General features: G+C 47.5%; 1 pseudogene; it reads left to right on the forward strand.

Annotated features, from left to right (window-relative positions):
- Positions 1-1,464: 1,464 nt before the first annotated feature.
- Positions 1,465-3,251, forward strand: LOC103232469 (molybdenum cofactor biosynthesis protein 1 pseudogene; annotated as a pseudogene).
- Positions 3,252-26,965: the final 23,714 nt, after the last annotated feature.

The following is a 26,965-nucleotide window of genomic DNA, read 5'->3' on the forward strand; positions in this document are numbered from 1 at the left end:
GGTTTTTCCAGGTTCCCTTGCATCTATGTGTGGTCATATGACTTAGTTCTGACCAGTGAGATTTAAGTGGAAGTTTGCTTTGCTAGAGGGTTTGTGAGAGGAGGTCTAAGAAAGCTTGTACTTTATTGATGAAAGGTGACAGACACAGCTTCTGTTTCTTGCCTATTCTCCTCTTTTTCCTGTTTGTATGAAGCTGTGAATGTTTGGAGTTGTGGCCATCATCTTGTAATCAAATGAAGACAAGCATGAATATAAAAACTAGCCTGTTAAGGATGGCAGAGAGGAAAGACAGGAAAGGCATAAAATAAAAATTTTATTTAAATTTTTATTTTATTTTAAACTGAGTCCCTGCTGGCAGTTTTTGGCAGCTGAACCAACAATAAGCAGGACTTGTTAAGTGAGCACAAATTTCTTTGTGTTTAAGCTGCTGTAGGCAGTTTTTTGTCATCTGAGTGAAAATCAATCACAATTACTACAGTTACAAATGTAATAAAAGGAAGAAGTAAAAACAGATACTCAACTGGTAGGATGGAAATGGGAAGGAGAGAGAATACTGTAAACAAGCTAAATCTTCATCTCTCATAACAGGAAGTATAAAGGGATAAATAAAAACAGTTGCATATATATATATCCAAAAGAACTGAAAACACAAATGCACACAAACACTTATATACGAACGCTCACAGCAGCGTTATTCATAACAGCCCAAGGTGGAAACAGTCTAAATGTCCATCAACTGATGAATGGATAAACGAAATGTAGTCTACACATAAAATGTAGTCTATACATAAAATGTAGTCTATACATACATTACTTTATGACTAGCCATCATAAAGTAATGGGGCACTGACACACTGTATGACATGGATGAACCCTGAAATCACTACACTAAGTGACAGAAGCCAATCATACAAGGTCACATATTGTGTGATTCCATTTATATGAAATGTCCAGAAAAGGTAAATCTATAGAAACATAAAGTAGATGGGCCTGGCGCGGTGGCTCATGCCTGTAATTTCAGCACTTTGGGAGACCGAAGCAGGCAGAGCATTTGAGGTCAGGAGTTCGAGACCAGACTGGCCAACGTGATGAACCACCACCTCTACTCAAAATACAAAATATTAGCTGGGCGTGGTGGTGCATGCCTGTAATCCCAGCTACTCAGGAGGCTGAGGTAGGAGAATCGCTTTTGCTCGGCCAGTGTGCTCCCGAAGCTGGCTGCGGGCCACGGCTCTGCCGGGATTAGGCTTCACGGTGGCGCGGCCACTGTCCCGGATGCTGAGGCGGCTCCTGAGGTCCAACGCCCGGAGCTGCAGCTCAGGGGTTCCCGTGATGCCGCCCCGCCCCGGCGAGTCCACGCAAGCTGCCTGAGAGGAACTGTCCAGGCGGAGGCAGTTCCTGCGGGAGCACAAGGCCCTCTTTTCCGCCTTCCTCACAGACAGCTTCGGCTGGCAGCACAGCTACCTGCGGATCTCCCTCATGGAGAAGAGCAGCCTCATGTCAGTACTGCATGCCCGAGGAGGGGTCCCGCTGACCCCCCAAGGTCAACCTGCTGACCACAGAGGAGATCCTGACCCTTGCCTGACTCTTTGTGAAGGAAGGCGTGGAAAAAGTTCCGGCTCATGGGCGGAGAGCCGCTCATTCAGCTGGACATGGTGGACATTGTGGCCCAGCTCCAGCGGCTAGAAGGGCTGAAGACCATCGGTGTCACCACCAATGGCATCAACCTGGCCCGGCTGCTGCCCCAGCTTCACAAGGCTGGTCTCAGCACCATCGACATCAGCCTGGACACACTGGTGCCTGCCAAGTTTGAGTTCATCGTCCGCAGGAAAGGCTTCCACAAGGTCATGGAGGGCATCCACAAGTCCACGGGCTATACAACCCTGTGAAGGTGAACTGTGTGGTGATGTGAGGCCCTAACCAGGATGAACTCCTGGACTTTGTGGCCTTGACCGAGGGCCTCCCCCTGGATGTGCGCTTCATAGAGTACATGCCCTTTGATGGTAACAAGTGGAACTTCAAGAAGATGGTCAGCTATAAGAAGATGCTAGAAACTGTCCGGCAGCAATGGCCAGAGCTGGAGAAGCTGCCAGAGGAGGAATCCAGGACAGCCAAGGTCTTTAAAAATCCCTGGATTCTAAGGCCAGATCAGCTTCATCATGTCCATGTCTGAACATTTCTGTGGGACCTGCAACCGCCTGTGAATCACAGCTGATGGGAGCCTCCAGGTCTGCCTCTTTTGGAAACTCTGAGGTATCTCTACGGGATCACTGCAAGCTGGGGCCTCCAAGCAGGAGCTGCTGAGAATCATCCGGGCTGCCGTGGGCAGAAAGAAGCGGCAGCATGCAGGCATGTTCAGTATTTCCCAGATGAATAACCGGTGATCCATCAAGTCATTTTTGATGTTCCACGATTCCCCACCAGCTAATCCAAGCATTTCCTCCTGGGACCCCCTCCATGTTCAGGGTCTAAGATCCAGAATGAGTTTCTCTAGCCAGATGGCCACTTTATGGAAAGGATACAGGGTTCCCCAGACCCCTCTTCTAGCCCAGCAGCAGCTAGGGTGTGGCTCCTTTCAGAGACACTACACTTCCCATGCAGACTCAGATGCCAACTCAAAGTGCCTTAGCCCAGGTTCCTGGGCTCCTGCTGCCCCCTCAGGACCCCAGTTAACCTCAGAACAACTAACGCATGTGGACTTGGAAGGACGGGAAGCTATGGTAGATGTGAGCAGGAAGAGCGGGTGGCTGTGGCCTCAGCCATGGTCCTCCTGGGGCCTGTAGCCTTCAAGCTTGTCCAGCAGAACCAGCTCTAGAAAGGAGATGCCCTGGTGGTGGCCCAGCTGGCTGGAGTCCAGGCAGCCAAGCTGACCAGCCAGCTGATCCCTCTGTGCCACCAATTGGTCCTGAGCCACGTTCCCGGTGCAGCTGGAGCTGGACAGCACGTGCCATGCCGTGGAGATCTGGGCATCTTGCCGGACTCGGGGCCCCCACCAGGGTGGAAATGGAGGCCCTGACCTCTGGTGCAGTGGCCACCCTCACTCTGTATGACATGTGCAAGGCTATCAGCAGGGACATCATGTTGGAGGAGATCAAGCTCATTAGCAAGACTGGCGGTCAGCGGGGGGACTTCCTGCCCTTCTCACCCATGGCCCAGCCAGGTCTGGAGATGGGATGCAATTTAAGCTGAGGGAAAGACATCAGTTTCCTTTAATCACAGTCACTGTTTACCTTGAGCACTAAACCTGAAGTCAGCCTTCCCTACTACTAGGCCTGCTGCTAGATGATCTTTAATGACTGATGGGGCTTCCTTTCTATAGGGAGGATACCAGCAGGCCCTTAAGCCTTCCAGGACACTAAGGTCATGGGAGATGGGCTGCAACAAGCAATGCTAGATAACTGAGAAATCATGTTCTTTCTGGACTATTTCAGACAACCAGTCTCAGACAGTCCAGCCCAGAAATTTTCCTTCTCATTTTGGGTTTTCTCTTCTCCTACTTTTCTGGGGAGAGATTAAGGGCTCATTAAGCAGAGGAACCCACTCTGAGGACAGCAAAGCACAAGCTTGCCTGAAGAATGCATCTTCCCAGCAGCTCTGCCTCTCTAAGTCTGTAAAGCCACAGCCCTGCCCTGTCCTGACTTCATCCCTCCCTCTGCCCAAGTCTATGTCCCATCAAACTTGCAGCCTTTCAGCTTAACAGTTGCCTGGTCCTGTTGGCTCCCTTTCCTCAGGCCCCCTCCTCTGAAACAAGATGTGCACACGTGGGCCACAGCCCTAAGGACTCCTGGCGGACCACATAGCCCACACCTGGCCGTGCTCACAGCTGTTCCACCCACCTCTCTTTATTCTGGAGCATATCAGGGAAAGAAGAGTTGACGACAGATTGCCTTCACCCTCGGCGCACAAATAAAGCTACGATGCCAACTTTGCAAATGCAATAAATAAATAAATAAAGTAAGTAGATGACTAGTTGCCTAGGGTTGGGGGAGGGGCAATGGGGAATGATTGCCTAATGGATATGGGGTTTCCTTTTGGCATGGTGAAAACATCCTAAAATCAGATAGTGGTGATAGTTGCACAACTTTAAGAATATACAAAACCCCACTGAATTGCACTCTTTAAAATGATGAATTCAATGGTATGTGAATTATACCTCATTAACTAAAAATTAAAAAAAAAAACACCTACAGAAACAGCTCTATAAGCTGAGTATTAGAGGTATGGAAGGATCCACCAAAAGGCAAAGTTGAAAGACACTCCTTCTTAGGAGCAGGAAGAGGGCTTGGCAGGGCAATTGCTTTTCATTATTAGTCTTTCTGGATCCTTTGATATATATATATAATTTTAAATGTGTCTGTATTACTTTGGTAAAAATTTTAAAGAAAATTTAAAGGAAAAAAGTGACAAAAGAATATTTCTTTCTTTGTAGCCTTGGATAAGCTAGCAACTGGTGTAAGCAATAAATTTTCTCTCTTATTTCCAGGCAAGCTGCCAAATTAAATCCCTTTCTTTTCCTGCTGATGTCTGCCAACGTGGTGTCAGAGACTGAAAACTAGCTTCTAAGTAAATAGGAAAAAAGAAAAATAAAAAGCACATTCTTAGCTAAAATCACACATTTATAATTCTTCAAGCTCATGACTAACACAATGTTTTTCATAACCCTGAAAAAGTGAGAAGCATGTCATAACTCACAAATAACCTCTGAAACCGTTTAAGAGCTTTTTAGCAAGAGAAAGGAGAGTGTTAAACAGCAATAACCTGTCACATCAATCCAGATCTAAATTCCAAACCAGTAGGACAAATGTACACAGCCACGTGTACATGAACTCTGCAGATATCAAAATAGAAGTTTATGCTTTCAACTGAGCAATCCATTTTCCTGGAGAGAACACTTTCTTCCTGCAAATGAGTATGAAAGGCCTCAAATCCAAGATTTCTGAGCAACTGCTCCTGAAGAATCCAGTTTCAACTCCTACAAAATGCAACTGCAACTTAGAAACAAAATGCAGACATATTTTCTTTTTTCTTTCTTTCTTTCTTTTTTTTTTTTGAGACAGAGTCTCGCTCTGTCGCCCAGGCTGCTGGAGTGCAGTGGCGTGATCTCGGCTCACTGCAACCTCTACCTCCCAGGTTCAAGTGATTCTTCTGCCTCAGCCTCCCAAGTAGCTGGAGTTACAGGCACCTGCCACCACGCCCAGATAATTTCTGTATTTTTAGTAGTGATGGGGTTTCACCATGTTGGTCAGGCTGGTCTCAAACTCCTGACCTCGTGATCCACCCGCCTTGGCCTCCCAAAGTGCTGGGATTACAAGCATGAGCCACCGCACCTGGCCCTTTCTCTATTTTCTTTTCTTTCTCTCTTTCTTTCTTTCTCTCCTGTCTTCTTCCTTTTTTTTTTTTTTTTTTTTTTTGACAGGATCTCACTCTGTCACCCAGGCTGGAGTGCAGTGGTGCAACCTCGGTTCACTTTAACCTCTGCCTCCCAGGCTTCAGCGATCCTTCCAGGTAGCTAGGACTACAGGTATGTGCCACAACATCCGGCTAATTTATTTATTTATATATATGTATATTTTTTTGTAGAGGTGGGGATTTTCTCATGTTGCTCAGGATAGCCTCGAACTCCTGAGTTCAAGCAATCCACCCACCCTGACCTCCCCAAGTGTTGGGGTTACAGGCGTGAGCCACTGCATCCGGTCTCGCACACATTTTCATTAGGTGCCCTCTGATGTCAGCAGCTGGTTGAAGGTTTAATGGTGTAGAGTGCGTGCAGAGTGGGGTGGGAACTTGTGTGTCTCACCCCTGCCCCACCCCGCTTGGGTTTCCCTGCAGTTTCCACCAGAGTCATGAGCAGAACCTAAAACAAATGGGTTTAGAAGTAACTTTAGCCTCTTTGGCTACTTCTGGTGCTCACCGAATCCAGAAAAATGTTCTTTTTTAATGTCCTGTTATTTTGCACAAGCCATTTCCTGCTTAAGAGTGAGGAGCAAAACCTCTGGCTCTTAACTCTGCCAAAGACCTACTTGAAGTCAATCTGCACTTTTTAAATTTTTTTAGGCACAGCAAAGTCTTATCTCATTCTATCTGCATTTTATAACAATCCCACATTTTGTCTCTACTTTCCTCAAGCATTCTAACCCTTCCGTGCCCTTGCTGCCAGCCACCCACTCAAGGGAACTTCACACACTCAAGAGCGACAGGGGCTGGACAGAAGAACCTGGCAGCTGTCCAAAGCCTTCAGTGCCTAATTTCCCACCAAGAGCAAGAAGGACAAGGCTTCTTCCCTGCGGCCTCCTCTTGCCAATCCTCACTGGATTCTTAGTTCCTGCCTCAGTGTTATTTTCTCCAAGCAACACAGCAAGTGAGGCCCAATGGGTCTGGAAGGCTTACACAGCCCAAAGGGGCAATGACGGTGGGCTTCAGAGCTGTGGTTGAGAGTCTGGAGGATTTCAGCCTGGATTTCACATACCATCCTCATCATGAGGAAGGAAACAGCTCCCATATGGGAGCTGGGAGGTGGGTTGGCTGCCGAAAGCACCAGGTTCACCTCCTGAGGGTTCACATTCGTGGAAAAGTTTCCCCTTCCCACTAACTGGATCCTATTTGGCCTGGTTTGAGTCATGTGTTCATCCCTGGGCCAATCACTATTGCCGGATGGAAGGATTCTGATAGGCCACATCCAAGTCACATAATCATGTTGTCATGTGCTCATCTCTGGACCAATCACTGTGACCTGGTGGGCAGATTCTAATAAGCCAGGCCCAAGTCACATGTCACCTGCCTGATTGTGGGGGCAAGAAGTCAGGATTGCAGTTACCAAAAGAAGGGGAGTGAGTCTCCCGGAAACAAGAACCGGACTTTCTCTACGTATATCTACTCAAAAACAGCAACAGCAAACAAAAAATTAGAAGGAAGGTTGAAGACAAACACTAGGAACATAAAAGTCCCTCCTACTGTCTAGACAGATGCGTCCTTAGGATCGACCTCTACATACCATTTTGTAACTTGCTATTTTTACTTATTTGTTGAGGACTTAGTCTATGCAGTGCTCTAATAAAGTTCAGCACAGAGGATGCACAGAAAGACTGGGAAAAAAGGTACGTGCAGCTAGGTGCGGTAGTTCACACCTATAATCCCAGCACTTTGGGAGGGTGAGGCAGGAGGATCGCTTGAGGCCATGAGTTCAAGGCTGGCCTGGGCAACATAAGAAGATGCCTGTCTCTAAAACACTAAAATAAAATAAATTAGCCAGTGTGGTGGCACATGACTATAGTTCCAGTTACTCAGGAAGGTGAGGCGGGAGGATCACTTGAGCCCAGGAGTTCCATTCTGCAGTGAGCTATGATCATGACAGAGCGAGACTGTGAGTTTAAAAAAAAAACTAAACACATTTTTTAAGCTTTTAATATAAATGACCAAACTGTACCCAGAGGTATTTCATCTTTGTGTACCTACTCACTGTGCCTAGACTTCCCTACCCACCGGCCTCAGTTAGCACAGCCATGGAACCATCCTCCTACAGAAGACAACGCTCAGAAATCTCTTTCCAGGAAAGCCTTTTCAGGAGGCCTCAACCTCCAATTCGAGTCTCTGAGGCTTAAAAATGGAAAAGGCTGGAAAATGTCCATCTTAGACCCTTTCACCCCCTTATTGGAGGCCCTGTGCCCCCTCTGATGTCCTTCTCTCCTGTTCCCCTTCAGGTGTTGGCCAGAGATAGCTTAAAGCAAGAACTGTTCAGGACCATTTAAGGTTTTTAATATCAGAGCTTGGGAAGACTTACTGGTGGAATTTCAGGCATCAGGACCCACAGTGGAGGAAATCCTGTAATTTGATGTCAGGCTGACTTGGGTTTCATCCCCAGCCTTACCACTTATTAAGTATGTAGCTTTGGGCAAAATACTGAACGGATCCTCCAGTTATTTTGAGGATAAACTTAAAAGTACTACTATATTTTAAATACCCATCAAACGATCTGGTTTAAAGTCAGCACCCGGTAAATGTATTGTTGCACTGTGACTTGCTTTGCTGTTTGATCTTTGCCAAATCCCCCTGTCTCTGGACAATGAGGGTTGAATGAGATGCTCCGTCTGTTCTGAGAGCCTGGGATTTCTGAGTGCAGGATGTGTTGGAAGTCCAGAGAGGCATGGTGTGTGTGCATGCATGCACCTGTATGCCTGTGTTTTGTGTGGCAGCATGAATATATGTGTGTCCCTTGGCACTAGGTGAAGATGTTACCCTTGGAACCCCATACCCCATGGAGGCAGAGAGCTTTCCAGCTTCCTGCCACCATGTCAGGGTGGCAATCACTTGAAAGTTTTGGAAAACCTGAGAGGCTGGCAGGGAGATGGATCTGTAGGAGACCAAAGTTGGGTTGCCAGGGAGTCACCTCCACTCCTTCCCCAGGATGCTTGAAAGAAATAAGGGGGCTAAGTGGGTTTGGCCTGGCTCCTCTGCAACTCTGTATCTGTGCACTGCGGGCTTAGCTCCTCCTGCAGTGTGCTGGCTGGTGGCCAGGCCTCATTTTCAATGTTCACAGCTAAATTGGATCCAGATGTTGCTGAGGAATCTGATGTTAAACAAATGCATTCCCTGGGCAGCCGTCATTTCTACTGCAGAAGGGCAGGAAGCCTCAGACCCCTGAGCCTGGGCAAAGGTGTTGGAGGGGCCCGAGGCTGATGGGATCTCCGGTTGTTTCTTCTGTGGGGCAGTAGGGTGTTCCCTAGCTGGCCTAACTTATGGCCAGATTATCATGTTCATGAACTATCTGATCAAATGATGGTCTGGGCCTCTTTCAAAGGTACATGAATCCCACCTCTCCATCTTGGGAGCTGCCTCCAGACCAGCTTGATTTCTTGTGTGCTTTCCTTAACTTGAGCTTGTCCTTTCATCAGGCTTGGAAGGGTCCGGCTGCATGGAGCCAGTGGTGGGACATGTCAAGGGAGTTCAGGAGCTGAGCATGGATGCTCTATCACCCTCCTTTGTTTTGAAATCTACTGAATGTCACAGACAGTCTTCCTTCTCTTCCTTCCAGGGGTACTGTGTGCCAGGCATTCAAAGACAGCACTTGGGAGATCTTCATAGCAGCCCTCAAAGTAGGTTTTAGTCTCTGCTCAGAGTAACTGTTAAATAACTCCATGGAGGTTACAACAGCAGAGGCTGGTGGAGCCACAATTGACGTTGAGGTCTGACTGACATTGAGAGAGTGTTTTCTCCCTCTTCCATGGTGTATTCATCAAGCACTGGGCCTGACACCAGGGGACACAGATGAACCAGAAACCCCGCCCTGGGGAAGCTGGTGGGGCAGTGAGGAGTCAATAACAACTGAGACAGAGTTGAGCGAAAGGTGGGCTGAAGCAGGGCTGGAAATGACTTCCGTGGAGTGCAGGGGAGGGAGAGACACAGCTGCAGAGAGGTGCTGACTGAGTCAGGGAGAGGCTGTTACGGAGGAGGACAACCCTCGGGGATGGTGGCTCTCTAAAGGAGCAGGACATGGTGACTAAATGCAATGCGGGATCCCAGGTTGACTCTTGGGTTAAAAATAATAATAATTTTTTAAAAAGCTACAAGTTGGGTGCAGTGGCTCACGCCTGTAATCCCAGCACTTTGGGAGGCTGAGACTGGTAGATTGCTTGAGCTCAGGGGTTTGAGACCAGACTGGGCAACGTGGTGAAACCCTGGCGCTACCCACAGTCCAAAAACTTAGCCGGGTGTGGTGGCGCACATCTGTGGTCCCAGCTACTTGGGAGGCTGAGGGGAAGGATCGCTTGAGCTCAGTGGGTGGAGGTTGCAGCGAGCTGAGATCGCACCACAGCACTCCAGTCTGGGCAACAAGAGTGAGACTGTCTCAAAAAAAGAAAAAAAAGTTACGAAAGGCCTTACTAAGGTGATTGATAAAATTTAAATATGTAGTCTATTTTAGATAATAATAGAGTGTCAATATAAAATCTCCTTAATTATATTTAAATTGTGGTTAAAATTACCAAATTAAAATACAAAAATACTAAAAATACAGAAAGTATCCGAGCATGGTGGTACATGTCTGTAGTCCCAGCTACTTGGGAGGCTGAGGCATGAGAATGCCTGAACCCGGGAGGCTGGGGTTGCAGTGAGCCAAGATTGTACCCCTGCACTGCAGCCTGGGGAACAGAGTGAGACTCTGTCTCAAAACAACAACAAAAAGAGCCTATGCATTGACATACAGCCAAGTGGTAACATATCAACAACTGATGAACTTAGATGAAAGATATAAGGGTATCTTATACAGATACGGAAAAGAAAAGAAAAAAGAAATAGGAGCAGAAAAAGACGTCAGTAAAGGAGAAGTGGGAGAGGGCAAAAGGGCAGGGTCCTGGCAGCCCAGAGAGGGTGGGTGAGTCCAGGAACTCAGCACAGGCTGTGGAAGGCAGGGGTGGAGAGATAGGGTGCAGAACAGTGGGAATGCCGCTGCCAGCCTTGGAGTGCAGGAAAGCACAGGGAAGGTAGGAGGAGGAGGGAACCATTGTTTAAAGATTTCTCCAGTAATGTGATGGAGGCTAGGGGGCACAGTAGGGGTGAGCAAAGGCCTCCTTAGGATGGGAGCATCCTGAGCCCTTTTCTAGGAAGAACAGAAAGGGCTGACAGAGAGAGAGAGTTGATAAAGAATTAAGGACACTGGGTGCGGTGGCTCACACCTGTAATCCCAGCACTTTGGGAGGCCAAAGCGGGTGGATCATGAGGTCAGGAGTTCAAAACCAGCCTGGCCAACACGGTGAAACCCTGTCTCTACTAAAAATACAAAAATTAGCCAAGCGTGGTGGCACATGCCTGTAACCCCAGCTACTTGGGAGGCTGAAGCAGGAGAATCGCTTGAACCCGGGAGGTGGAGGTTGCAGTGAGCTGAGATTGCACCACTGCACTCCAGCCTGCAGATGGAGAGCAAGACTCCATCTCAAAAAAAAAAAAAACAAAATTAAGAGAGCTCGTGTTTTATTTCCCTATTTTCTTAGCTCTTGACCGAGTGTGGCATCATCTGCCTGGCTTTCTCCTTCATGGCAATGTGAGCTCTGTGAAGGCAGTAATTCTTCACTCCTTTTCTTTATCTTCATGGCTTTGTCCCCAGCATATGGCAGAGCTCTGTAAGTAATTTTGAACTAATGAGTGACAAGGTGTGTCTTAGTTTTCTGGGGTGGCTGTAGTAGAGGACCATGGACTGCATGGCTTCAAAACAGGAATGTGTTGTCTCACAACTTTGGAGCCTGAAAGGCTGGAGTCAAAGTGTAGGTGCTGGCTCCTTCTGAGGGCTGTGAGGGAAGGATCTGTTCCAGGCCCTCTCTTTGGCTGATAGACAGCCCCCTTCTCCCTGTGCCTTTTTGTTTTTGAGACAGGGTCCTGTTCTGTCCCCAGGATGGAGTGCAGTGGCATGATCATAGATCACTGCAGCCTGGACCTCCTGGACTCAAGTGATCCTCCCACCTCCAAAGTGCTAGGATTACAGGCGTGAGCCACTGTGCCTGCCTATTCTCCCTGTGTCTTTACAGTATCTTCCTCTGTGAATGTCTGTCTCTATGTCCACATTTCTCAGTTTTCTAAGGACACCAGTCATATTGGATTAGCACCCATCCTACTGCACTCGTCTTAATTAATTACATCTGCAATGATGCTATTTCCAAATAAGGTCACGTTTTTGAAGTGCTTAGGGTTAGGACTTCAACACATGAATTTTCGAGGGACACAATTTAACTGATAATGGGGGAGGCAGGGGTAGGGGTGTATCTGGGTTTGGAGGGGAGGGGCGAAGGCTGGAATCGGTCTAGGTTGGATGCCAGGGGCAGGCTGACCATGACCCTAAGACTGGAGACTGGGATGGGGTTGAGGGCACTCAACTGAGTGTTTAAAAAGAAGTAAAAAAGGTCCTCCTGCTCTGTGTGGCCCTGGAGAGCTGGACTAAACCCAAAGGGAGGATGTTTTGGTTCCGCTGAAGGGAAGCCTGTATGTTAAGAGGAACGCCAATCTAAGCGCAGAAAGAAGGAAGGTGCTCTGAGAGTGGGAGGTGAATGTCCCTGCGGGCTTGGGGCTGAGGACACAGCTGGGGCCTGAAGCTCGCAGGTCGTCCAGTGAACCGTGAGGTGTGATCTGGTGTCTGTCCTCCTGCTGAGGCCTGGCTGGGAGCACTAGCCACACATGGGCAGTCCAGGAGGAAGCTGAGGGCTGGAGAAGGCTCTGCCCCCACACTCCTCCCTATGGAATGCCCCCTGGCCAGGCCAGTTACAAAGTGTCCCTCAGGGTCCCCAGAGTTGCTCCCGAAGTTGACTCTGGGCTGATCAGGATACCTGGACTTTGTGGGTCAGGTTCTGTCAGTAATGTTGGGCCACTCTGTTCCTGGTTTTCCAAAGTGGTTGTAACGGTTTACCCTCCTGCCATCATGGATGGCAGAGAGTTCCAGGGAGTTCCAGTTGCTCCACATCCTCTTCAACATTTTATATTTTCTGTCTCATTTATTTTAGCCTTTTTGTTGGGGATAGCTGTGGTTTTAAACAGCTAAACCACACTTTTGTTGGTGCTACCATAGGAACCTGCCATGCCCTGACAAGGTTGAGTTCCTATACTGTCTGCCGTTACAGCACGTGTGGCATTTACAATTGTTCACTTCTGCATGTGCTCTTCTGACCATCTCTTGTCTCCACTACACTGGAAGCTTAGGAGGGAAAGGACTGCATCTGCTTTTTTTCTCCATTTCATTCCCAGTGTAGAGTCCAGAGCCTGCCACATAAACAGCCCGCCAGGCAACTAGGATTTCGGGTAACGGTGAGTGATCTCTTAAAGTGGTGACAAATATGTATATAGGGACACGTGTTCTCAGTACCTCTTGAGACTGTGCCTCAGGAAAAGACATTTTTAAAAAAAATATGCATTTATTTTGATCTAAGTTAAATAAGTCCAGAAGTAAGGAGTCCAGTCACTGAACTTGTGCTTATGGTGTGGTGACCTGTGATTGTTGGGAATTCAGGCTTGCTCTCTTTGGTGGCTCTGCTGTTCACCACTCTAGGCTTCCACATCGTGGTCTGTGATGACTGCTCAAGCCATCAGTTCCGAATTCCAGCCAGCACAGCGGGAGGAGATGAGGATGATGCTTCCGTTTTTAAGAATGTTTTATGAGGCCGAGCGTGGTGGCTCACGCCTATAATCCCAGCACTTTGGGAGGCCGAGGCGGGCGGATCATGAGGTCAGGAAATTGAGACCATCCTGGCTAACATGGTGAAACCCCGTCTCTACTGAAAATACAAAAAATTAGCCGGGCGAGATGGCGGACGCCTGTAGTCCCAGCTGCTCCGGAGGCTGAGGCAGGAGAATGGCATGAACCCAGGAGGCGGAGCTTGCAGTGAGCCGAGATGGCGCCACTGCACTCCAGCCTGGGCGACAGAGCAAGACTCCGTCTCAAAAAAAAAAAAAAAAAAAAAAAGAATGTTTTATGAAGTTGTATATACACTACTTCTTCCTATATCCACAAGTCACATCACATCACCACATATGCAAGGGTTCCTAAATAGAAGTTAGGACTCAATTTCCAAGAAGGGGAGAGTCACCAGCAGTGCCTACCACAGCCTTCAGTAAATATGTATTGACTGGAGGAATGATCTTAGTCTGCACAACAACCCGCTGAGATAGGTGTTGTTATTCCCATTTTATAGGTGAATACACTGAGGATCAGAGAGGTTAAAACAGCCTGCCAAAGATAGTAAATGGGTGGCCCTGCAGCCCTGGGGCATCTCACCCCAGGTTTGCCCAGCTGTTGGCTTCCTGCAGCAACCTGGACATTGTCCTCCCCACTCCAGGCCCATTTTTCTGCCTGTCCTTTAAGCCTGTGGGTCTTTCCAGCTCTGACCTTCTGGATTTCCATGACAAGCCTGTAGTCCCTCTGCTCAGAAGAGCCAGAACCTTCTAGTTCCCCACACGGGGCTATATTGGGGGATGGTGGAAGTCTAAGACTAGCTCCGTGAGGGCTGGCCTCCATTCCTCCCACTGAGGGCTCTGACCACCCAGGGAGGACCTACTCCTGACCCCAGCTGACCAGCAGGCCCCCGTCCTCGCTGTCCCTCAGGCCCCACACGCCTCCACCATCCTACTTTGTTTCCCGCACCCCACCAATCCAGATCCTGCCTCCCAGCCAATGCAGGGCCCCTGGCGCTGGGCCAGAGGAGCCATCTCAGGCTGCAACTACTGGCGGTGGGCACAGGTGGGGCTGCCCTCTGCCCACACGCTGCACACGAGTCAGGAGCTGCTGGGAACGCTGTCTGGTTTCTGGGTGTCTGGTCCCAACAAGCTCTCCTCCCATCCCAGACCTGCCCGCTGTCTCCTGCCTGCCTTTGACAGGAGCTGCAGACTAGAGTGAAATTGCTTTCCTTTCCTGCCAACCTGATGCTTCCACCAACGAAATCCCAACCTTTGCATAATCCACAAGGAATTTGGCCTCTGGCTGCAAGATTGTCTTGCTGACTGTCTCCTGGACGCCTATGAGGCTCACCCTCCACAGCCTTCCCATCACATGACGTAGGCTCACTAATACATTTAATCCCTTCTGCCGGGTGGGGGGACTCACCTCCTCTCCCATCTCTTCATCTGCTCGCTACATATTTATTGAGCCCCTACTCTACCCCACATTGTGCCAAGCATAGGAAATACAGTGCTGAAAAAGTGAGTCCCCATGGCCTAAAGAGAGAGATGGGCATTACATACAATCTCTCCGTGAACATTTGATGACAGCATGAGCCATGTGTGCTAAAGGAAGGGAACACATTTCTATGTGCTCATTTATGCCACAAAGATTTATTGAAGGCCTTCTGTGTCGCAGGCTCTGTTGCATGACAGTGTATCAGAAAATTCCAGCCTAGGCTGGAGCTGAGGCTACCTGAGTTATTCTGAAGGATGAGTCAGAGCTACCTGGAAAAGGTGAGAAGGGAGCCTGGGGTGGAGGGGTGGGTACGGAAGTGCTGTTGACTGAGGGAGAGCTTGTGTGGACCTGGCTTAGTCTGTCCCTCCAGGAGGAAGGCAGTGCGGCTGAAGGATGGAGAGCAGGGAGTTGGGGAGGGGATGACATTGGGTCCCTGTGTCTCCTTCTAGTCCATCTCACTGGTCAAATCTCACCTCCTCAGTATATATTGATCACTTCCTGCCTTTAGATCCCCAGTGTCACCTGCATGGGCCTGTCCCTGCATAGGGAGGGGTCTCTGGAGGGCAGGCATTCGAAGGCAGAGGAAGAGGCCAGGCGCAGTGGCTCATGCCTGTAATCCCAGCACTTTGGGAGGCTGAGGTGGGCTGATCACTTGAGGTCAGGAGTTCAAAACCAGGCTGGTCAACATGCTGAAACCGTCTCTACTAAAAATACAAAAATTAGCCGAGAGTGGCGGTGCATGCCTGTAGTCCCAGGTACTCAGGAGGCTGAGGCACGAGAATCTCTTGAACCCAGGAGGCAGAGGCTGCAGTGAGCCAAGATCAAGCCACTGCACTGCAGACTGGGCAACAGAGCAAGATTCCATCTCAAAAAAAAAAAAAAAAAAAAAAGGCAGAGGAAGAGACATCTAGGTTCCAGCCTGGCAAGTAAGGAGCTTAGGAGCAGCCATGCTGTCCACACAACAAGTAATCAACAGAGGAAACAGAACAATCAACAACCCTTCTTAGAATCATCCACGAGGTGAGGTCACCGGGCACACCACTGCCCCCTCCATTGGAGAGGCAGACAGGCGAACACGGAGAACCACACCTTACTGAAGCAGAAAGCTGCCTATGAGCTGAAACCGCTGGAGGAATCAGTGCAGGGCTATGGAAACCGGAATTCTAATTGACACATTGCTGGAGGCTCAGTGTGGACAAGCCTGAGCGACAAAGCTCCAGTGCCACCCAGTCATGAGGAGCTTCCATGCTGTTGTGAATTTTACCCCCAGGAGCTCTACCAGGACCACGTGGTGATTATAGGAGAAAAATCCCCTTATGCTTCCAGCAAGGTAAAGAGAAACATTTTTGAAATTTTGAAAAATATCAGAGCATTCTGCTCCTCTCAACAAGATCTGCCTTCAGGAGAAACTATTTTACCAGCTCCTAAACTTCTGAAGTTTTATCAGAGCCTTATTAACCCGGGGAAAGGAAAACACTCAACTCCAGCCCCATTTGTAGCAATTCTGTCCGATGTATGGGGGAAACACTGAAAAGCACAGGTGTTCAGTCCAGGGACGGACTCACCAAAAGACTGAGAACTGCTGGGTGTGGTGGGTCACACCCGTAATCTCAGCACTTTGGGAGGTTGAGGGGGGAGGATCATTTGAGGCCAAGAATTCAAGACTAGCCTGGGCAACAGAGTGAGACTTCATCTCTATGAAAAATTTTAAAAATTGGCCAGTAATGGTGGCTCATCCCTGTAATCCTAGCACTTTGGGAGGCCGAGGTGGGCGGATCACTTGAAGTCAGGAGAGATGACCAGGGATCACCAGAGATCAGCCTGGTCATCAACATGGCGAAACCCCGTCTCTACTAAAAATCCAAAAATTAGCTGGGCGTGGTTGCCCATGCCTGTAATCCCAGCTACTTGGGCGGCTGAGGCAGGAGAATTGCTTGAACCTGGGAGTTGGAGGTTGCAGTGAGCCAAGATCGCACCACTGCACTCCAGCCTGGGCAACAGAGTGAATCTGTGTCTTAAATAAATAAATAAATAAAGCCAGATGTCGTGGCGTGTGCCTGCAGTCCCAGCTACTCAAGAAACTGAGATGGAAGGATCACTTGAACTCAGGAGCTCAAGGCTGCAGTGAGCTATGATTGTGCCGTGGCACTCTGGCCTAGGTGACAGAGTGAGACCCTATCTCAAGAAAAAAAAAAGACTGAGACCTAATCACGGGACTATGGAAAGCTTCCCTTCCCCCAACTACCACGCCACTAAAGGCCTATTTCCTGCAGTTCCTTTTACCCAGGACATTATGTCCACCTTTCAACAAAATTATAAGATGCCTTAGAAAGAAAAAAACACAATTTGAAGAGACTGAGCAGGCATCAGAACAAGACTCAGTGGAGGCTGCAGTGAGCCAAGATTGCGCCACTGCACTCCAGCTTGGGTGACAGAGCAAGACTCCGTCTCAAAAAAATAAAATAAAATAAAGAAATGGAAAGATTAAGGTATACAGTGTCCGGAAAAAAAATTTAATGAAAGAAATAGAAGGATCAAAAGTAAAAAATCCTGAAAGAAGCCACAACAAAAACCATCTTAGCTAAAGAGAAACAAAGATAAAAACTGCATCTAATTTATTCTTAGAAACCACTTAGGCAAGATGAGAGTAAACATTTAAAGTCTTAAGAAAAAATCCACCAACCTAGAATTCTGTATCCTACACATTTATCCTCCAGAAATGAAGAAGAAATAAAGACTTTCTCAAACAAACAAAAATCGAGACCAACCTGGCCAACATGGTGAAACCGCAGCTCTACTAATAATACAGTGGTGGCACGTGTCTATAATCCCAGCTACTTGGGTTGGGGATTGCTGAGGTCAGAGAATTGCTTGAACCCAGGAGGCGGAGGTTGCAGTGAGCCGAGATTGTGCCACTGCAGTCCAGCCTAAGTAATAGAGTGAGACACCCTGTCTCAAATAAATAAATAAATAAATAAATAAATAAATAGAGGGAATTTGTTGCCAAAAGATTTGTTTTGCAAAAAATGTTTAAATAAGTTCTTCGGAGAGAATGAAAATAGTATAGGTCAGAAACTCAAATCTACATAAAGAAAAAAAGAGCATCAGAGAATGAATAAGTAGAGGCACAATAAAAGCTTTCATTTTTCTTAATCCAGCTATCACATAACAGTTTGCTCAAAATAGGAACAATGTATTCAATTATGTATGCTGTCAGGGTGTGGTGGCTCACACCTGTAATCTCAGCACTTTGGGATGCTGAGGCCGGCAGATCACCTGAGGTGAGGAGGTCAAGACCATCCTGGCCAACATGGTGAAACCCCGTATCCACTAAAAATACAAAAATTAGCCAGGTGTGGTGGCGGGCGCGTGTAATCCTAGCTACTTGGGAGGCTGCTTGAATCGATTGAACCAGGAGGTGGAGGTTGCAATGAGCCAAGATGGCACCACTGCACTCCACCTGGGTGACAGAGCGAGACTCCATATCAAAAAATAATAATAGTAATAATAATTATATATGCTTAAACACATGCTTATGTATGGATGCTTATGTATAAGTGAAATGAATGACAACAATGAAACAAGGAACAGGAGAGAAAAATTAGAAATTTTTTTTATTATAAGGCACTTGCATTACCCTGGAAAAGGTGCAGTGTTATTTGAAATCAGGCTTGATTTAGTTTCAATTGTATATTGATTTGTGTGTGTCTGTTTATAAAGAAAAAATTTTTTAAATGTATATTGCAAGCCTTAAGGCACCCACTAAAATAATTTTTTAAAGTGTAAGTGATATACTAAGAAAGGAGAGAAAATGGAATCCTACAAAATGCCTAATTAAAACCACAAAAGGCAGAGACAGAGTAAAAGACAAAAATAGGAACAAAGAATAAGGGCAGCATATTTTAAAATGTGGTAGATAATAATCCAATTATATCAACAATTACATTGAAAGCCAATGGTCTAAATGTACCAATTAAGGACAGAGGTTGTCACAGTATATCAAAAAATAAGATTCAACTGTAAGTTGTCTACAAAAAATCCACTTTAAATATAAAACCACATATACATTAAAAGTAAAGAGATAAAGATATTCCATGCCAAGGCGCATCATAAGAAAGCAGAAGTAGTTATATTAATTTCAGACACAGCAGACTTCAGCAAGGAAAGTGATCAGGAATAAAGAGGGCATTACAGAATGAGGGAGGGCTCAGTTCTCCAAGGCAACAATACTTAGTATGTGTGTACCTAAAAACAGAGCATGGGTGTCTGAGAGGCAAAAACTGACAGACCTACAAGAAGAAATAATGAACCCACTTTTAAAGTTGGAGATTTTGGCTGGGTGCGGTGGCTCACACCTTTGTAAACCCAGCACTTTGGGAAGCTGAGGAGGGCAGTTCACCTGAGGTCAGGAGTTTGAGATCAGCCTGGCCAACATGGTGAAACCCTGTCTCTACTAAAAGTACAAAAATTAGCTGGGCGTGGTGGTGTGTGCCTGTAATCCCAGCTACTCAGGAGGCTGAGGCTGGAGAATCACTTGAACCCGGGAGGCAGAGGTTGCAGTGAGCCAAGATCACAGCACTGCGCTCCAGCCTGGGTGATAGAGCAAGACTCTGTCTAAATAAAATAAATAAATAAATAAATAAATAAGTTGGAGATTTTAACACCCCTTTAACAGAAATGGACAGATCCAGCAGGCGGAACTCCATAGTACCATTAACAGCCGGATATATTGATCTATAAATGGCCTCACCCAACAGCAGCAGATTACACATTCTTCTGAAGCTCACGTGGAATATTCACCAAGACAGACCACATTCAGGGCCATAAAAAACAGTGTAAGCCCGGGTGTGGTGGCTCACACCTGTAATCCCGCACTTTGGGAGGCTGAGGCAGACGGATCACAAGGTCAGGAGTTTGAGACCAGCTTGGCCAACATAATGAAACCCTGTCTCTCCTAAAAATGCAAAAATTAGCCAGGCATGGTAGCATGCACCTATGATCCCAGCTACTTGGGAGGCTGAGGCAGGAGAATCACTTGAACCCGGGAGGCAGAGGTTGTGGTGAGCCAAGATTGCGCCACTGCACTCCAGCCTGGGCGACAGAGCAAGACTCTGTCTCAAAAAAAAAAACCAAAAAACCAAAAAAACAAAAAAACATCTTAATACATTTAAAAGAATAGAAACCATCCAGTGTCTGGCCTCAGAGCACAGTGGGATTCAACTAGAAATCAGTAAGAGAAAGATAGCTGGAAAATCCCCAAATACTTGGGGATTAAACAACACACTTCTGCATAACATATAGGTCAAAAAGGAACTCTAAAGAAAAATTTAAAAATATTCTGAACTAAGTGAAAATGAGAACACAACTTATCAAAATTGTGTGATGTAGTGAAAGTAGTGTTTAGAGAGAAATTGATAATATTGAATGTATGTATCAAAAAAAAAAAGGTCTAAAACCAACAGTTGAAGCTTCCCCTTTAGGAAACTAGAAACAAAAAAACAAATTAAATTTACACAAAGCAGAATAAAAGAAATAATAAAAACCAAAGTAGAATTCAATGAAATTGAAAACAGGAAATCAATAGAGAAAATCAATGAAACTAAAGGATGGGTCTTTGCAAGACCGATGAAATTGATAAGCCTCTAGCCAGACTAGGAAAAAAGAGAGCAGAGACAAATGACTAATACCAGAACTGCAATTCACTACAGATGAATTAAAAGAATAAATTGATGAGTTGAAAGAATAAAAAATAATATTATGAACAATTCTATGCCCACCAATTTTATGATCCAGATAAAATACACCCATTCCTTGAAAGATTTAATCTGCCAATCCACAATGGAGCAAAGATAGTCTTTTCAACAAGTGGTACTAGAATAACAGAATATCCACATGTCAAATAATGAATTTAGGCTGGGTGCAGTGACTCATACCTGTAATCCCAGCACTTTGGGATGCTGAGGCAAGAGGATCCCTTGAGCCCAGTAGTTCAAGACAAGCTTGGGCAATATAGTGAGATCGTGTCTGTACAAAAAAAATAGAAAAATTAACCAGTTGCGGTGGTGCACACCTGTGGTCCCAGCTACTCAGGAGGCTGAGGCAGGAGGATCGGTTGAGCCCAGGAGGTCAAGGCTGCAGTGTGCTGTGATTGTGCCACTCTACTACTCCCATCCAGGTGACAGAGTTGAGACCCTGTCTCAAAAAAGAATCTAGACACAGAACTTATACTCTTCATAAAAATTAACTCAAAATGGATCATAGACCTAAATGTAGAAATGCAAAACTATAAAACTTCTAGAAGATGACATAGGAGAGAACCTTGATGGCCTTGAGTATGGCAATGAATTTTTAGATGCAACACCAAAGACCTGATCCATGAAATAAATAATTGATAAGCTGGACTTGATTTAAATTTAAAAACTTTTGCTCCATGAAAGACAATGTCAAGACAATGACAAGACAAGCCAGAGACTGGGAGAAAATACTGTCAAAAGACATATCTGATGAAGGACTATTATCCAAATATACAAAGAACTCTTGAAATCCAACAATAAGACAATGAATAATGCTATTTAAGAATGGGCCAATGGCCTTATCAGACACTTCACAAAAGGAGACATACAGATGGCAACTAGCATATGAAAAGATGCTGCACATCATATGTCATCAGAGAAATGCAAATTAAAACAATGATATACCACTATGAACCTATTAGAATGGCCAAAATCCAGAGCACAGACAACACTAAATGCTGATGAGGATGTGGAACAACAGAGACTCTCATTCACTCCTGGTGGGAATGTAAAATGGTAAAGCCATTTTGGAAGACATTTTGGCAGGGTTTTACAACACTAACATCATCTAACCATTTGATCTAGCAGTTGCACTCCTGGGTATTTACCCAAAGGAGCTGAAAACTTATGCCCACATGAAATGCTGCAATAGGCCAGGTTCAGTGGCTCAGACCTGTAATCCCAGCACTTTGGGAGGCCAAGGTGGGAGGATTGCTTGAGCCCAGAAGTTCAAGACCAGCCTGGGTAAAACAGCTCAACCCCATCTCTACAAAAAAGTTAAAAAATTAGCTGGGTGTGGTGGTGTGGACCTGTGGTTCCAAGTACTCGGGAGGCTGAGGTGGGAAGATTGCCTGAGCGTGAGAGGTCAAGACTGCAGTGAGCCATGATTGCACCACTGCACTCCAGCCTGGGTGACAGAGTGAGACCCTGTCTCGAAAAAGAAAAAAAAAAAAAAAAAAAAAAAGCTGCACACAGATGTTTGTAGCAGCTTTATTTTTAACTGTCAAAATTAGGAAGCAACCAAGATGTCCTTCAGTAGTGAATGGATAAATAAACCTTGGTATATTCAAACAATGGAGTATCACTCAGCATTAAAAGGAAATTAGCTATGAACCCACAAAGAGACATGGAAGAAATTTAAATGAACATTAGTAGGTGAAAGAAGCCACTCTGAAAAGGCTGCATACTGTATGATTCCAACTGTATGACATTCTGGAAAAGGCAAACCTATGGGAGCAATAAAAAGATCAGTGGTTGCAGCCGGGTGTGGTGGCTCATGCCTGTAATCCTAGCACTTCAGGAGACTGAGGCTGGCAGATTGCCTGAGCTCAGGAGTTCAAGACCAGCCTGGGCAACATGGTGAAACCCCATCTCTACTAAAATACAAAAATTAGCCAGGTGTAGTGGCATGTGCCTGTAATCCCAGCTACTCGGGAGGCTGAGGCAGGAGAATCGATTGAACCCAGGAGGCAGAGTTAGCAATGAGCTGAGATCACACCACTGCATTCCAGCCTGTATGACAGATCGAGACTCCGTCTCAAAAAAAAAAGAAAAAAAAAAAAAAAGCTCAGTGGTTGCCAGAAGTTAAGGGGAGGGAAGGATGAACAAGGGGAGCACAGAGGATGTTTGGGACAGGGCAACTCTTCTAATGTATGGTACTACAGTGGTGGACACGTGGCATTATACATTTGTCAAAATCCATAGAATGCAGAATACCCAGAATGAATTCTCATGCAAACTATGAACTTTGGGTGATGGTGTGTGGAGGCAGGTTCATCACTTTTAACGAATGTACCACTCTGGTGGGGGATGTTGATGGTGAGGGAGGCTACTGGGCATGTGTGGGAACAGGGTGTATATGGGAACTCTCTGTACTTTCCATTCAATTTTTCTGTGAACCCAAAACTGTTCTAACATTTATTAATTTAAAAACATTTTCAATGCTGGGCATGGTAGTGCATGCCAGTAGTCCCAGCTACTAGGGAGGCTGAGGAAGGAGGATTGCTTGATCCCAGGACTTTGGGTTCAGCCTGGGCAGCATAGTGAGACCCCTGTCTCTAAAGACAAAACAAAGTTTAAAAAAAAAAAAAAAAAAAAAGCAGAGGAAGGCCAGGCAGTTTTCCTTCTTGCCTCCCAGCACTCATCAGTCACCCATCCTGGCTCCCTAGACTACCTAGGGTCATGTTGTTCATCCCACCAATGCAGAGGGAGACCTGCTAAGCACAGACCTTGGGAACATCGATGAATAGGCTCAATCGCTCTCAGGGCGCTCACAGTCTAGGGCAGCTGTTCTCAGCCTGGCTGGACGTCACAGTCACAGGAGGAGATATAAAACTGTCCCTGCCCAGGCCATACTCCAGACAGCTGAATCAGAATCTCTGGGGGTGGTAGCTGGGCACAGTGGCTCACGTCTGTAATCCCAGCACTTTGGGAGGCCGAGGCAGCCAGATCACTTGAGCTCAGGAGTTCGAGACCAGCCTGGCCAACATGGTGAAATTCCTTCTCTATTAAAAATACAGAAATTAGCTGGGTGTGGTGGTGCACACTGGTAGTCCCAGCTCCTCGAGAGGCTGAGGTGGGAGGATTGCTTGAGCCCAGTGGGCAGAGGTTTCAGTGAGCCAAGATTGCACCATTGCACTCCAACCTGAGCGACAGCGTGAGACTCCATTTCCAAAAAAAAAAAAAAAAAAAATCTGATTTAAAGTTCCTCCAGTGAGGAAGACTGACTGCAGGAGCAACAGAGCTATGAACAAGCAGATACAACCCACGGAAAGGTTCCTCAGGTGACATTGCTGAGGGCTGGTACCGTGGCCTGGGAGCTATGGAGAAGCTGTTTTGGATAAAGTGATTTAAAGGAGGAGTTGGCGCATGTCAGGAAAAGCAGGTGGAGTGGAGAGATGTCCCTGCAGAGGGGACCACAGGTACCTAGGCCAGGAGGAACAGTAATTTGAACTGTACCCCAGGTAAGTGGGGAGCCATTGAAGGGCTTTTATTTATTTATTTTCCTTCGAGATGGAGTTTCACTCTTGTTGCCCAGGCTGTACCGCAATGGCAAGATCTCTGCTCACTGCAACCTCTGCCTCCCGGGTTCAAGCAATTCTCCGCCTCAGCCTTCTGAGTAGCTGGGATTACAGGCATGCACCACCACCATGCCTGGCTAATTTCGTATTTCAAATAGAGACGGGGTTTCACCATGTTGGTCAGGCTGGTCTCAAACTCCTGACCTCGGGTGATCCACCTGCCTTGGCCCCCCAAAGTGCTGGGATTACAGGCGTGAGCCACCGTGCCCAGCCCATTGAGGGGCTTTCAGTAGAGGAGGAATGTGGCCCACTAGGGAGCGTGTTGGAGACTGGCTTGCAGAGGCTAGGCTGGGAACCTTGAACCTTAGGCTTGGAACCAGCTCCTCAAACTTGGAGCTTGGAACTAGCTCATTCCTCCATTGATTGCTTGTTTCCAAACCTAACTGAAATGTTGCAGGCAGGACCATCGGTGTCCCGTGGCAAAAAGTAAGTGCTCAGTAACCATTTCATCGTTGATGTTATTTGTCAACCAAGTCAATGCAATGCATACAAATGTCCCAGTGGAAACAGGGAAGGGAGTACTAGAGAGGATGGGACTCAGTGCCTGATTCTTCCTGTCTTCACATACCAGTCAGGCCCTGTGGAGCCACCGTGGGTGACTCTGAGATCATCTTCCCGAGATTGGGAGATGGAATTCGGAGAGGACAGAGTGGTGAGGTACAGGGATCCTACGTGGAAATCTGTACTCCTAGGAGCCAACCCCACCTACTGTGGGGCTGGCTCATTCCCAGGAATGGACCGTTTTCTGGGGACTGGGGTGGGAGACTCACCTAGAGGGGGCCTCAATTTCCAGACCTGCAGATGGGAAGTTAGGAGCAGAGGGTTGCTGGGAATTTCTCCATCCACAGCGGGTGAAGTGGGGTCCAGTTTCCCCACCACCGCTTTACCCAGGAGCAGATGGGTGAGGTGCAGCGTTCAGAGGGAACCCGGCTGCTCTATGGAAAAGCCAGCTGGAAAGCCCCAGCCCAGGCCTTGGGGTTGGGGGCCATCTGGCTGAGACAGCTCTTGAGGGAGGCCTGTCCTGACCCACAGGATGTGCTGTTTTCCCGGAAGAAGGTGCCTGGCAACCCAAATAGACCAAGGGGTGGGCTGGGGAGTGAAGCAGTGCAGGCTGGGGTGGGGCATGGTGGGCCAGGAAAAGATGTGTGGAGAGAAGGTGCATGGGCCTGTGTTGAATCCTGGGCCTGGACTGACTCCTTGGTGAGATGGGGACTCAGCAGGACTTACGTGGATGTCACCTTGTTCATCAACAGGCACATGGCAGATGGTGGAGCCATTGATAAGTGGGGAGCTATTATTTGGCCCCAAGACAAGAGTCTGAGTTTGTTGGCATTGCCCTGGAAACCCAGAGCATGCCCAGGATCTCAGTGAGAAGATGCCCTGACTCCAGGCACAGCACTGAGGGGAGAGGATGATTTTCGGCTGAGGGTGGAGTGGCAGACGCAGACAGGAAAAAGTGATCCACTAGAAAGCGGGGAAAGGGACAGTGGAAAGGTCAGGAGGAGAGAGGCGTCTGGGGCTCCGAATGTAGAGGGCACTCAGGGGTAGGCCAGAACCTTTCCCACTGGTGAGGCTTGGCTGGAAGTCTAGAGCTGAATTCTAGCTCAGGGCCCAGAGTGCTAAAGACAGGCTCACCAGGAGCTGGGCTGCCCGGGCTCCCAGCTCTAGGCTGAGCCTCCCCTATCTTGGGCAAGGGAAGAGCGAGGTGGCCCTGCCACCAAGTTTCACCCAAGATGGAACCACCAAAGGTCTTAAAATCCACTCCCTGGCTGGGTGTGGTGGCTCACACCTTTAATCCCAAACACTGCAGGAGGTCAAGCCTGGATGATCCCTTGAGGCCAGGAGTTTGAGACCAGCCTGGTCAAGAAAGTAAGACTCCTATCTCTAGAAAAATTTAAAAAGAAAAAAAAAATTATCCAGGCAGAGTGATCCACGCCTGTAGTCCCTGCTACTCAGGAGGCTGAGGTGGGAGGATTGCTCACCCTCCTGAGTCCAGGATTTTGAGGCACCAGTGAGCCATGACCTCGCCACTGTACTCCAGCCTGGGTGACAGCATGAGACCCTGTCTCTGAAAAAAAAAAAATAAAATAATTATTATTTTATAGAATATTTATTTTATATAACAATATTTTTTAAATATTCAAATAATCTGCCCCCGCCTCCATTCTCCAGAGCAGGCCTTGGCTCCGAGATTCAGGTCTGCCGGGATCCCTGAGGGCTCCAGGGAAATTGTCCTCATCTGGCATCCAGACAGGCAACTTGCAGGGGCAACCAGGCGGCTGGAAAGAGCGTGTTGGGTTTTGTTTTGGAAGCATGTATGGGAAGACAAGAAAAGGCCGCCTTTGTTTGGGAGGCTGGCCCTGGCTGGTGAGGCGCGCTCTCACTGGGCGGTGGCTGTCTGCCTTTTTGGGAGCAGCTGATGGACTGTCTGCAGGCCCTGCCCACCAGGCCTGGGGCGAGCTCTGCCCTCCCTGCTCGTGTTGCCCAGGACTCCATTCACTCGGCATTTCAGCACAACTAGGCCAGCCCCTTCTCTCCACTGTTGGGGAAACTGAGGTACCACCACACTGTCACCAAGGGGTTGCAATGGGAAGAGTTGCTTAGATGTGTGACCAGGGCCTGGTTTCCACTACTACCAACACTGTACAGAGGTCAGTGTGTCCCCATGGGATGGGGAGGTCAGACCTGTGACCTTCCTTAGGAGCATGGGATAAAATGAGGGGCTTCATGTTTTCCAGGCAGAACTCTTCGGAGAGGCTTTGGCTTATGAGGTGGGGAGAGGATGGGCCCCACTGAAGGAGCTGAACTCTAGGAAGGTGGCAATTCTCCCCTTGGCGGAGACCCAGGACCCCCTCACACCCAGCACCTGAGAGTGGCTGGGCCAGGGTGGCAGTGGTGTGACATCCCATGTCAACCTCAACAACACCCCTGTGGCAGTCCTAAGCACA

Source organism: Chlorocebus sabaeus, chromosome 5, assembly GCF_047675955.1.
Source record: "Chlorocebus sabaeus isolate Y175 chromosome 5, mChlSab1.0.hap1, whole genome shotgun sequence".
Taxonomy (NCBI): Eukaryota; Metazoa; Chordata; class Mammalia; order Primates; family Cercopithecidae; genus Chlorocebus; species Chlorocebus sabaeus.